Below are 11,809 nucleotides of genomic sequence, written 5' to 3'. Positions count from 1 at the left end.
GGAGAAAACATTCAGTGTTTTCAATGGAGATTTGTCGACATTTTATTGAATTTTGAACCGAAGTTAGCACCTTCACATAAGCTGATATTATCCATGTAGACAGACAGACTTCGTTGTTCACCTCAATAGAGTGTCACGTTATGATTAACACTGGATCTCACCATTACACGGGTAAATTTCGTCTTATGAACATTGCAACTATCTCATTCACGTAGTCCCGCATTGAACACGTAGTCTGCTTATCGCCCTTAACTCACTGACGCACCCGTAGACTAACACGACATACATAATGTCATCTAGTTCACGTAACCACTTACGTGGTTTCCTTGCCACCTTATGCACTCTTCATTAATTCATAAACAATGTCGGGCGCAGTTTCACATCAAATGTGTTCGTAGAGATATCAACATTGTGACACAAAACTAATTGAAATTTAACGATTTATTCCTGGAAAAAGAAGCGGTCGAATGAATTGAATTAATGTGTGTGCCTTACAGCTATGTAACAAGGATGTGACTATGAATGTGACGAGATGCGGGCTTCGTACTGTTGAGATTCCACAGATACAGTCTGTCCTGTATATGTAGGTGACGCAAGCCCTAACCATTACTGAACTATCGCCATATCGGTCGAGCTGTGGTATGGTACTCTGCTGGTGGCGTCCATGAGCACGTCTCTAAACACAAACTCAGAAGCCTGTAAAGTCAAAAAGGAACCTTCATCATTGAACGTAGCACTGCGTTTTCCAGTACATATAACCTTCGAATATTTCAGGGGCTATACATATTCCGTTATTATACACACTCTCTATAACATACATGTACATGTCTGTTAGTGTTTGCATTTACACGTTCACAACACCGTGTACCCACATGGACCTATCAAGTGGTAAGGGGCGACCTAACTCGTGGATTGCCTTCCTCTCATTAAAATGACATGCCGTGATATCGATATAACTGAAATACTGTTCAAAGCAGCTGAAAACATGCCACATTCATTCACTTTTAATTTTGATTGGAATCAGTAAAGACCAAAATGTGATCAAAATGTTGACACTTTTAAAAAGCCTGCCTACTCTAAAGTCATCACTAGACATTTAAAGCTAAAAGCATTTAACCAGCTGAGAGAAACGAGAGTAATTGGTGCTGATAAAGGTTTCTAAACAATTAATAGTAACAAACGCATTCCGTGCGATTCGAAGACATGCCAAATAAATTGCTGATGTGCAATGGCCATAAAACATCTATTTTACAGCTAGCAAATGGGGGTGAAATTAATCAACTAGTTTAACTCTACTTGCTTTTGCGATAAATAGGACAACAACGGTGATTTTTGTGAATCGCGTAATCGTGGAAGGTTTTAATGTGTTCTTACCTAATTAGGGAGGAAGTGCCCCATTATCTTCTGTGATGGCGCACTGTCCAAGTTGGTCAACGTCGGTGTGGCCGAATGTTAATTACTTCTGTAAAACATTTGCTTTCTTCGCCAGAACGACATAAAGGTGTTCCTGACATAAGGGGTATAAAATCGTTCATCATCACTATTGAAAATGTATTCAATGTGTATAAAACAGAAAATAAAAGATTAATTCATAAATCTTTGAAACAGGGGGCGTATAAAATTTAAGTGTTTGGTGAATCATATGCCAGTATGTAAGTTTTGCCATCTATGTTCGCGATATCACGATTTGACACTCATCGCCGATGTTGTAAAAACAGTCTTGTTAAAGTCTGATCTATAAACTCTTCCTGGAGTATGGTGTGGGCGTTCGTGTTTTATATCTAAAATCTTATGTGTAAGCATCGGTTTTGTAACATTCAAGTTATTCAAAGGGAAATTGACACCTGAAATAGGCAATAGGTTAGATTGTTTGATTCCGACTACAATGTGACGCAATGAACACTGAACATATTTACACATTTACACATTACAAGTTTTATAAACCGTTCACTAGTTGTTAAACTAACTTTCAGAAAACACATGACTGAGGTCTGCGATTTAAGCAGGATCGGTGGTTGCATTGTGTGTCAGCGTACCGTACAACATGGGTCGCGCTATTACTGGAATATGACAGACCAAACAACTTTACAGAGTACAATGGATTTTCAGTGTAAGCGTGAATAATGTTTTTGAAAGTTTATTTTACCACAATTGCACATGAGCACGAGTAGATATTAGCTAAGTAAGTCATCATTTATTATTTTGTCTGGACTGTTAAGGGGTAAGACTACAGTTTACGTATTCCTTGGGAGACAGCACAGACAATATTAGACTTAACACATCATCGGGTTTAACTAAAACATACTCCAACACCACTTGATGAAAACTGTGGCCACTATTTAGATGTAAATGGGCAAGGGACATCATTACCTCTGTAAGAGTGAACACAGTTCTGAATAGTCACAAACAAGATGCTATCGAGCACATTGTCAATACCAAGCTTAAACACCACCTTGTGTAATCATTGGAATCGTATGTCTGTGACATGCGGGGAGAAAATAGCAACTCAAGCATTGTTTTGGACCAAAGGATGTTGACAATGGTCTAGACTATCACATTTCTTCACATCGAAACATCCTGTTAATAGATCAAGACCGTCTGAGTTTACCTCTCTGTGTGAATCTTGTCTATAGAGATAGAACACAATTTTCCTAATAGATAATGGAATCGTAAACACCTTTCGTTTCGATCTGCCACATGTCGAGATGCCGGAGGCGATTTATTAGCTAAGAGTCAGTGTGTGTTACTCGGTCGGCATTATTTCCTTCTTTTGCCTGAAAGCATTATTTCTTCCCTTTGCCTGAAGGTAAAATGGCGGTCGGTTTGTCCTTTCTAAATGTACAACAAGCTTGTGTCCAAATTAGTAATAGAACATCCAGATACTGATAATAATAGTGATGCTACTGATGATATAAAAAATAATTTATATAAAGATACTTGCATATTTCAGTATCCCAAATAAAAAAATTGTCAATCTGCAGAAATCTTGGAATACAGCATTCTGTTATATTGGACTTCTTGAGAAAACATGTAGCAATCACGAATTATTGACGTCCTCCTGGAAGGAACAGATATAACCAACGTACATGTACCTCATGGTTGTAGAACCTTTAGCAACAGTTTATACAATACACAGTTGTTTAATATTGTCATTCTATCAAACAATTCAAACAATTAACTGAAAGGCATTAACTTTGAAAGTATGTGATTTTTATCATCATTGCGTTTAGGTCAAACCGCCTTTACAAACGGATTTGATATATATGCAAATCATTTTGGAGTTTTATAATACTTGTCAGTTGTAACAAAACACACGTGATAGTCCACAGAGTAATGTCGATGTCAGGTTCCAAGAAGAAAGAGTTCATCTTCCAGAGTGTATTCGGTTGGATTTAAATCATCAATATGTTTATAGCTGCTGTTTTGAATATCGTTCATTTCATATACATACAGACGTACGATAGTTATGTGATTTACACGATATGCACAAGTGTGGATGTGATGTAACGAGTGAGTGAGTGAGTGAGTTGGGTTTAACGCCGCTTTTAACAGTATTCCAGTTATATAACGGCGTGCCAGCTTAATGTGGGAGGAAAGCCCGAAGTGATGCAGGTCTAAGACATTTACCACTTCGGTGAAACCCACGAGCACGGGTATGGTGCTGACAAACCTAGAAACATAATCGGGGCGAACCGGGATTCGAACCCACAATCATAGGTTTCCCAAAGGAACGCAACTCTGCACAGCGAATCGCGGCGCCTTCGACGAACTGGGCCACCTGTGCCCCCGTGTTGTAACGAAGGAAGAGTAAGTAATTATTTTTACGTCTTAGGAAACAACCCAGGCAGCATGAACAGGGGCTTCATCACGTCATCGTTTCATCTGACACAAACCATCAATTGTTTCGATCAACTGTAGAAAAGAAAAAACAATTAACAAAAAGATAAATGTTCAGCCAGGACATCCACGATATCATGTTTTATTTTGCCTTCAAGTGTTTCAGACAAATTAATGTTGATGCATTCATGGCTTTGACGTAATTAATGTACTCGTCAAACGTGACAAGTACATTGTCTACAGGGAAAATGTGTCTGGTGAAAAGAGTTAATTATAAACAGCTGAATGAACAGACTTTCATTCAAAAGATCAATTTTCCCTGTGGGGAAACATTTATGAGCATAACACTCATGTACACAATGAGGTGTGGAGAAAAATAACACGAAACAGGTCATTAAAGATTTAAGACAAAAGATTACGAAACGTATTTTTCTTCAAATGTATGTTTAACAATGTGAGAATTAAATGGAGTTTGTACACTTGCATATATAATGATTCATTTGAAAGTAATTGGTCACCTGAAAAGCATGTGACACCATTTGATAGTTTGGATGATGAAACCGGATTAGTGTTTGGATTGCAACAAAGGTCTCGGAGAATAGTACAGCATTCACTTGAAGGCAGCAAATATTTCAGCATACTCATACTCAAGCACACTTTACAATATCTCATTACTCGTTTAAAGGTGCATCTTATCTAGCAAACACGTTTACTCGTAGTAAACACAGTAAACGCACACCCCGGCGCCCGCATTAACAAGGTGACTGTTTACAAGTTGACAAGTATTACACCCGAGTGATCACACGGTGTCGACACTGTTTGAACTACTTTGGGGTTTATCGACACAGTGGGAGATCGGAAAATTGGTTTGTCGATATCATGGGTGAAAACAAATTGGTTTAACACGCCAGTGTATGCTCAGGGGTGTCTAACATGCACCAAGCGTATCTACAATAACTGATCTAGGGTGTAAAGTATTGTTAGAATCAACAAAATAATATTGCTCGTGCAAAGGGTGATTTGTAGGGCAGATATGAATTAGTAAAGGAGGCAAGTAGTTTGATTGGTCCAAAAATCAGGCCATATAATGTGAACATCAATATGTGATCAGTTTAGGATGTGATTATTTAGGGTTTCTAGATCCACTGTAGATGCAACTGCTATGACAAACTGCCAGTTGATTTTTGGTGGACGTGTTTCTGGAAAACTAGACAATATAGGTAAGTTACGATGGTGTAGATATGTCCAAAGAAGACACCTTTGTTCCGGAATACACGACTTTTGCATAAGGTAACTTTACTTTCTATATGTAAGTGCACAATGTAATGTCATTGTATTGGTCATTTTTTTTTCAAATTATAACTATAACTAATATATGTTAGATTGGGACACATAGGTTGACTTGAGGATGCGACTTCTGACTTTCAGGATTGAATATTGTCTCGTTCTTGATAACGTAAAGAAACAACTTCCTGTGTCAATTGTCCAAACAGACACATACAAGTCAAAATGTGGTAGAGATATATGTATATGGGAATAGCCATGTCCTGAAGACCTTAGGGGAAAGAATAGAAATCATGAGCCTTCTGTTTAGAGTTACCTTATCAAGAAAGGGATATCAAGATGACGGAAGATTTTAGAGATATATGTATGATTGGCTATGTGTATCAATCAACCAACCAACCAATCAGTCAATCAATTAATCAGTACATAAACTGTCAATTTTGAGAATGCAAAAACAAGAGTTGCATCAAAATAACTATGTTACTGTAGCAAGGAACTGCGTAGACTTAAAACATCCCTAATATAATCTGAGTACGACAATAAACGAGACAGATTACTTTCATTGTAAGAAATGAATTAGGAAGTTGCATGTATTGTTGATGTGCGGAAGTAGTTTTTGACGAGGATCATTATGTATACTGGACAATTATAGAGAATGTGAAATTCATCTTCTACGTTATATGTAAAGTAACTGTAGAAGTGTGATTTTAACCATATTTAATTTTCAGAAACGAAAAAACTGGATTGGTCAAGAGGCAAAATGCATTTAGAACAGTTATAGTACAACATACTGTGTGGTACGGTCAAATATATGCATATTTTGAAAGGTTTTGAATATGCATATAAATATTCTGAGACTAAAATCGTTTTTTAACAATAAATTAATCAAGGACAGATTCAATTATTGGCAAGTTCAGTGTATCTGAGAAATTGGAATTACCGAATAATATATTGCAAAAATACAATTTGAAATTCTATAACTAAAATTTGAACACTGGAATAAATAATGAAGACCTCGTAGTAATAGCCTCACATATAAGTTGAATTATTATAACGATAAAACGATCAAAGACCATTGAGGTCACAGCAACTTCTGGTTAAATATTGACAAGTGATGTACATTACTGGTTACGTTTTTGTCATGAGTATTTCTAAATAGAGACAAAGATTCTGTCCACCACAGTATGTGTTCCAACATATTCCAGTGTATTGCTAGTGACAAGAAAGTTGTTGCACGCACTTATGAACCATAAATCAGAACTAGTGGATATCTTATAACAAATGTGGAAATGGCAGATATATTTGTTGCAATTCAATACGTTAATTATTCGGGCGTTTTGCTTCAGAACATTTTATGAACATAGAAGTATTATTTTCAATGACAGTTGCTACGGCTATCACCTTGCGGTGTTTTGGGAGATATTTGTAACTTCCATCCTCTTTGGTAAATGTAATTTAGATTGCTATTATAGGATCATCAACATACTTCTAGTGGTCTTTTACATTGCACCTGGTACCCTTGTGATCATTCCACGAAATATGTTAAATTGCTGCTTGCAATTATAGACTATTATTATAGAGGACGATAGAGATTAAGTTCACACAGGTCTCCAATTACAGACTCATTTAGCTGACTTGAAAAGATACGGATAACAAATTTTCTATCAACTTTAGTCATTGATTAATCCTCCGTACTACCAATTTTTGCAACTGGCCATGGGTCTATTAGTACATTGAGGTCATTTGAAGAATCAAATTCTGATCGATGCCTGTGAATATCTGACAACGTTGTACTTAAATGTTTAAATTACACTAAATACGAAGAACCAGCTAGAATACAGACAGAACACAAAATTGTGGTTCTGATCATGACATTATCTTGATCGTATTCTCGCAATTGGAATCGAACATCCATAAGCGAGAGAAAGTGCTGAGGACAAGAAATGATCTATTCTCTATTGTTGATTGGTCTTCATATTGTACTTGTGTATTAAAGTGTCATATTATTGCAGAACTTGATACTCATCAGGCATTTAGACATTGCTTGAACATGAAGACATGAAACTCTACACGAAAAAGAACTTTTCCAGGCTTCATCTTGTCCTTTCATCGCACGATGAAGGGGCAACAAGAAGCTCTCAGATGTTTTGAGAAATAATAAATAAGGTGTTATGGAATGGATCATAACCATTGAATGAACCATGCTTGGATAACCCTATTTACAGTGTCATAGCCTGGTCTTCCTTGAAACGTTATTTCACAAATGAAACGAGGGTGGGGATGTTCTTAATGGGTGCCATGTATTTGAAACGATTTCATGGTTACGTCCTTGGGTAGAAATATCAAAGACTGACATTAACAAGTAAGGGTTGTAAAATATGCGAGAAGACCCATCAGGCGAGATGAATGAGAGGATATCTGCCAAAACGACTGCAGAGGCTTTATTGACAAGTTTGTCGAGTTTCGCAGAGTAGCTTGAACGTTCAAACAGTAATTGTCATCAACTTGTTGTTCGTCGAAGAACTTCGCCAAGGTAAAGTGGTGATATTTTTATCTTAGCGTTTCCTCCTTGCATCTATTTTACATGTACAGAGTGAGCTAGTATACTTTTATGTCGCTTTTAGCAGTGTTCCAGAAATAGTAAAGCTGGGGATACCAGAAAAGGGCTTCACACCTTGAACCTATATGGGGAATCGAACCCGGGTCTTCAGCGTGATGAGCGAAAGCTTTAACCACAAGGCTACATCACCGCCCCACATGAAAATATCAAAAACCATCTTGGAGATACAAATTCACGGAAGCCCACACGTTATGATCTAAATAATGTTGATGACACTAGGTGTTTTCAAATGGCCTGATCATGTCCTGACACAACAGTTGGATGAGGTCTTTGAAAGGCATTTGGAAGTAATACACATAAGTAAGAGAATTTATGGATGCCAACTTCTTTATTATGAGGAACACCACGTTTCGGAGTATATGCTTACTCCTTCATCAGGTGAATGAGTTTGGATGAAGTCAAGAAATGTCGGACCTGGGAAATGTCACGTTTACTAAAAAATGGGTCCCCAGTGTTTGATGCATGTCTTGTTTTACAAAAACGTACCTCAGTTACAAACAAATATATTTCGCAAAAGAATTCCAACTAAAAACACGCGTAAGCCCAAGCATCTGGCTTTGACAAGAACCGAATATGTGAAACTTCTTACAGCATCTCTAGTGTGATGCTTACTTTGAAGTTGTCTTGAAAAATCGATTATGTCGATAGCAGCAAACTTCTCTCCGATACGCAAGTTTTATTTAAGCATTCAAGAACGTGTGTTACGAATAGCAGTTTCGTTTTCAAGTACAAAAGACTGTCCCACACAATCAACCAGTTCATCCAGGCGGACCACTTACTCCTTAGCCGGCTCTTACGATAAAATCTGAAACGTAGGACCCGGTATGCCTACAGGACAAGCAGTAGAGTGTTGAGGGTTATCTATTCTAAGCAAAATTATACGTATCTCCAATACTAAAATACACAGTATCCGCTGCTGTTCCTGTGTGGAATGGAGCTGTTTAGGATAAAATACTTTTCAGAGGTTCCTTGAATGAGTGAGCATGGTTTTACTGCGCATTTAGCCAAATTCCAGCAATACCTCACTGAGGAACACCAGAAATTGGCTTCACATATTGTACCTTTGTGGGGAATCGAACTCGGGTCTTTGGCGTGACGAGCGACCGCTTTAACCACCAGGTTACCCAATCGCCACCAGAAGTTCCTTGAGGGTAACACAGCTGTTTCTGTAAATTCGCGAACATACACATCTTTACGAGCTTGTACACTAACTACAATGTCTCTTCACACACTTGTTTCAATGCAATGTATCCTTGACAGATGAATTTATGTATTTAATGAATGAATTAAAAGAGCAGTGCTTCGGGGAAGTTCATTCTAGAAAATGTGTACGAAATTTATGGCGACGTAACCTCACACAACCTGGTGTATTGATGTACAACGATGACACCAACTTGAGAATTTGTCCTGCCCAAATGGTGTTGTGAAAGTAGGGGAAAGACACCTCTAAAGTAATTTGAGGATGACACTTCAAAGTCCGACCGTTTTCTCTGCTACATTATGAGGGTATCGTTTAAGCTTTAGAAACAAATGGATTTAAATTTATTATTTCGCCCAATGATTTTATCACGAAACATTCGGCCATGCCACTGACACAATGCCTATATGTTAGATTTATACGTCTATATAATAAAACAAACTCTACATTTCTGAATATATGCTATTATCCAACAGAAACGTGCAATTTAATCACGTGTAAGTTCTCACCTTTAATTACAATTATGCCTACGTGAAACATGGATTTTCTTTTTTTTTAAATATACTGAAACAAAAAAATCAAACTATTTTGTAAGCGTTTCCTTAAAACTATAGTCGGTTGAAAGGAATGAAACTGACATGAAAGAAACACTTTGGTTGAAATGAAGTTTTCCTTCATATATTGGAGATTAACTTACGTGTTTATTTCAAATGACTCGGCAGGAAAATGAAAACAATTTTCCTAAGCTTTGGATTCGATTGCCGGATCCCCATATCATGTAATAAGAAAATCGCCCTTTTATAACCTACATGCCAAACAAATCCCTTTGATCTTTCGCAATTGAATACCCGTGTCATATTTCTTTTCCTCTATTCAAGACAAATCAACGTGACACACCTTTTTCATGATGTTGTGCAGTTAGGTTTTTTTTAAAAACTCTACCCATGCGTCTTAATCGATTTCATGTTCTCCCCTCTCTCTTACGCCAGCACCCGTCACAGATTGTTACTTTTTAACAATGACCTCATTGATCACTTTCTGTTCTCCAGATCCGATTTGATACACAAGAAGCCCATTCAGTTGATCCATCACCTCTACTTTTTTACAAGAACGTGTAAGGCATATTAAGGTTCCCTTAACATACACCGCAGGACAAACGAATTGTCTCGGAGACGGAACTCTCTAGACACACAGCTTATTTCTTTCTCGATGACTGGCATTTTTTACAGAACGAAAAGAATCACTAAAAGGCAAAAAGTAGACTCATTTCGAAATACATGTAAAAAAGATACACACTTTCTTTTAAAGGTCGTAAGGCATCTTAATACATTACTGTTTTCTTGGTCAACAGAGGATAATATACGAGGATAGTTCACTAGATTTCTCCAGCTAAGGTATATATCGTGAGCGTTGTGTTTACACAGTTAAATAGTGATACTTGGTGTTGGGCGTTACCTGACCCACGGGTGACACCTTTACAAACACATGCCAAAGGCGGTTAATTGTTCACCTGAAAAAACAGGGGAAAATGTTTTTATCATGGTATTTATTATACGGATTTGTATCTGACATCCTATTGTAGTAAGTGAGTATGGTTTTACACCCCTTTCAGCAATATTCAAGCTATATCATGGTGAGGGATACCGGAAATGGGTTTCGCACGTTGTGCCCATGTGGGGATTCGAAAGCGGGTCTTCGGCACGCTTTAACCACAAGGCTTCCCCACCACCCCTGACATCATTGTACGAGGACTCGTTGGGTATGCTGCAGTGACAAGTGCACCACTGGTTCATGATAATTTGAAGCTCTTCTAAAAGCAGAATTACGACAAAATTCTCACTTACTCACTTCACAGGTCATTCTTTGTGAAACAGTTGGTTTTCAATCGAGTTTATCTACAAACAATTTCTGGATTTGCATAATAAAACATAGACGGCTAGCAAGTAGAATCTGGATATATGTTTAACGATCACTTGAAAGCAGTTACACCTGAACATATCAACCCTGAAAAAAGTTAGGAGGAACTATGCATGTATTCACAGAATGCCAAACACACCATACAGTCACTATTTGATATCGATTCATAAACACATGATTATGGTGTAGTCGGAATCGTACAATGGAATCGTAGCTTAAAGTTCTTATTATTATGGAAATAGTTCTTGTCGCTTCTTAATGCTAATACAATTTATTCTTCAGAAATAGCTTTAATTGGCATTTTACAAGATGTAGTATCAGTTAAGATAGCTAGGGTTGGCGTGAGGCTTTCAACTTCTTTCAATGATGAGATCACATGCAGTTACACGCCATCCACTTGATCCAGTGATGCAGCCACATCGCCAAGGTCTCCAACCAATATCACCAGAAACCTGACAGAAGCCATCAATATTAAGCCGACCAGCAACACAGGCCAGGGATACATCATCCCATAAGGTTACTATCACTCAACAACTAGTATCACATGAAACCAGTATTGTAACAGGACATTGTAGCATCACAATGTAACTACACACTACGTTCAAAGCCACACCGTTGTTACTCGTATCATCCTCAGGCCTCATCCTTTCTGGAATCTTTATGAATGTCTTGCAAGGAATATAGAAAAGTGATGAATACGTAAATCAAACGGCATCGCTCTGACATGCAGAAAACTTTATAAGATATACGCAAGGAGTCCAATGAAGGTTTTTAGAAGTTATTAAATTAACTGTACAAAAAGATGAAACCAGAGGAAGTTGATCTTGACTCATTCTTTATTTTTTGCCAAAATATAATACGTCCCCTGTTATGGACCCCGATACAGAATTGCAAGTTTGCGAAAACGATGACCATATCCTTCAACAGGAAAAAAACATTACGAAGGCTGTTTT

Source organism: Haliotis cracherodii, unplaced genomic scaffold, assembly GCF_022045235.1.
Source record: "Haliotis cracherodii isolate W230 unplaced genomic scaffold, xgHalCrac1.p SCAF_2, whole genome shotgun sequence".
NCBI classification, from domain to species: Eukaryota; Metazoa; Mollusca; class Gastropoda; order Lepetellida; family Haliotidae; genus Haliotis; species Haliotis cracherodii.
The sequence above is the reverse complement of the archived record's forward strand: the minus strand, read 5'-3'. Positions refer to the sequence as shown.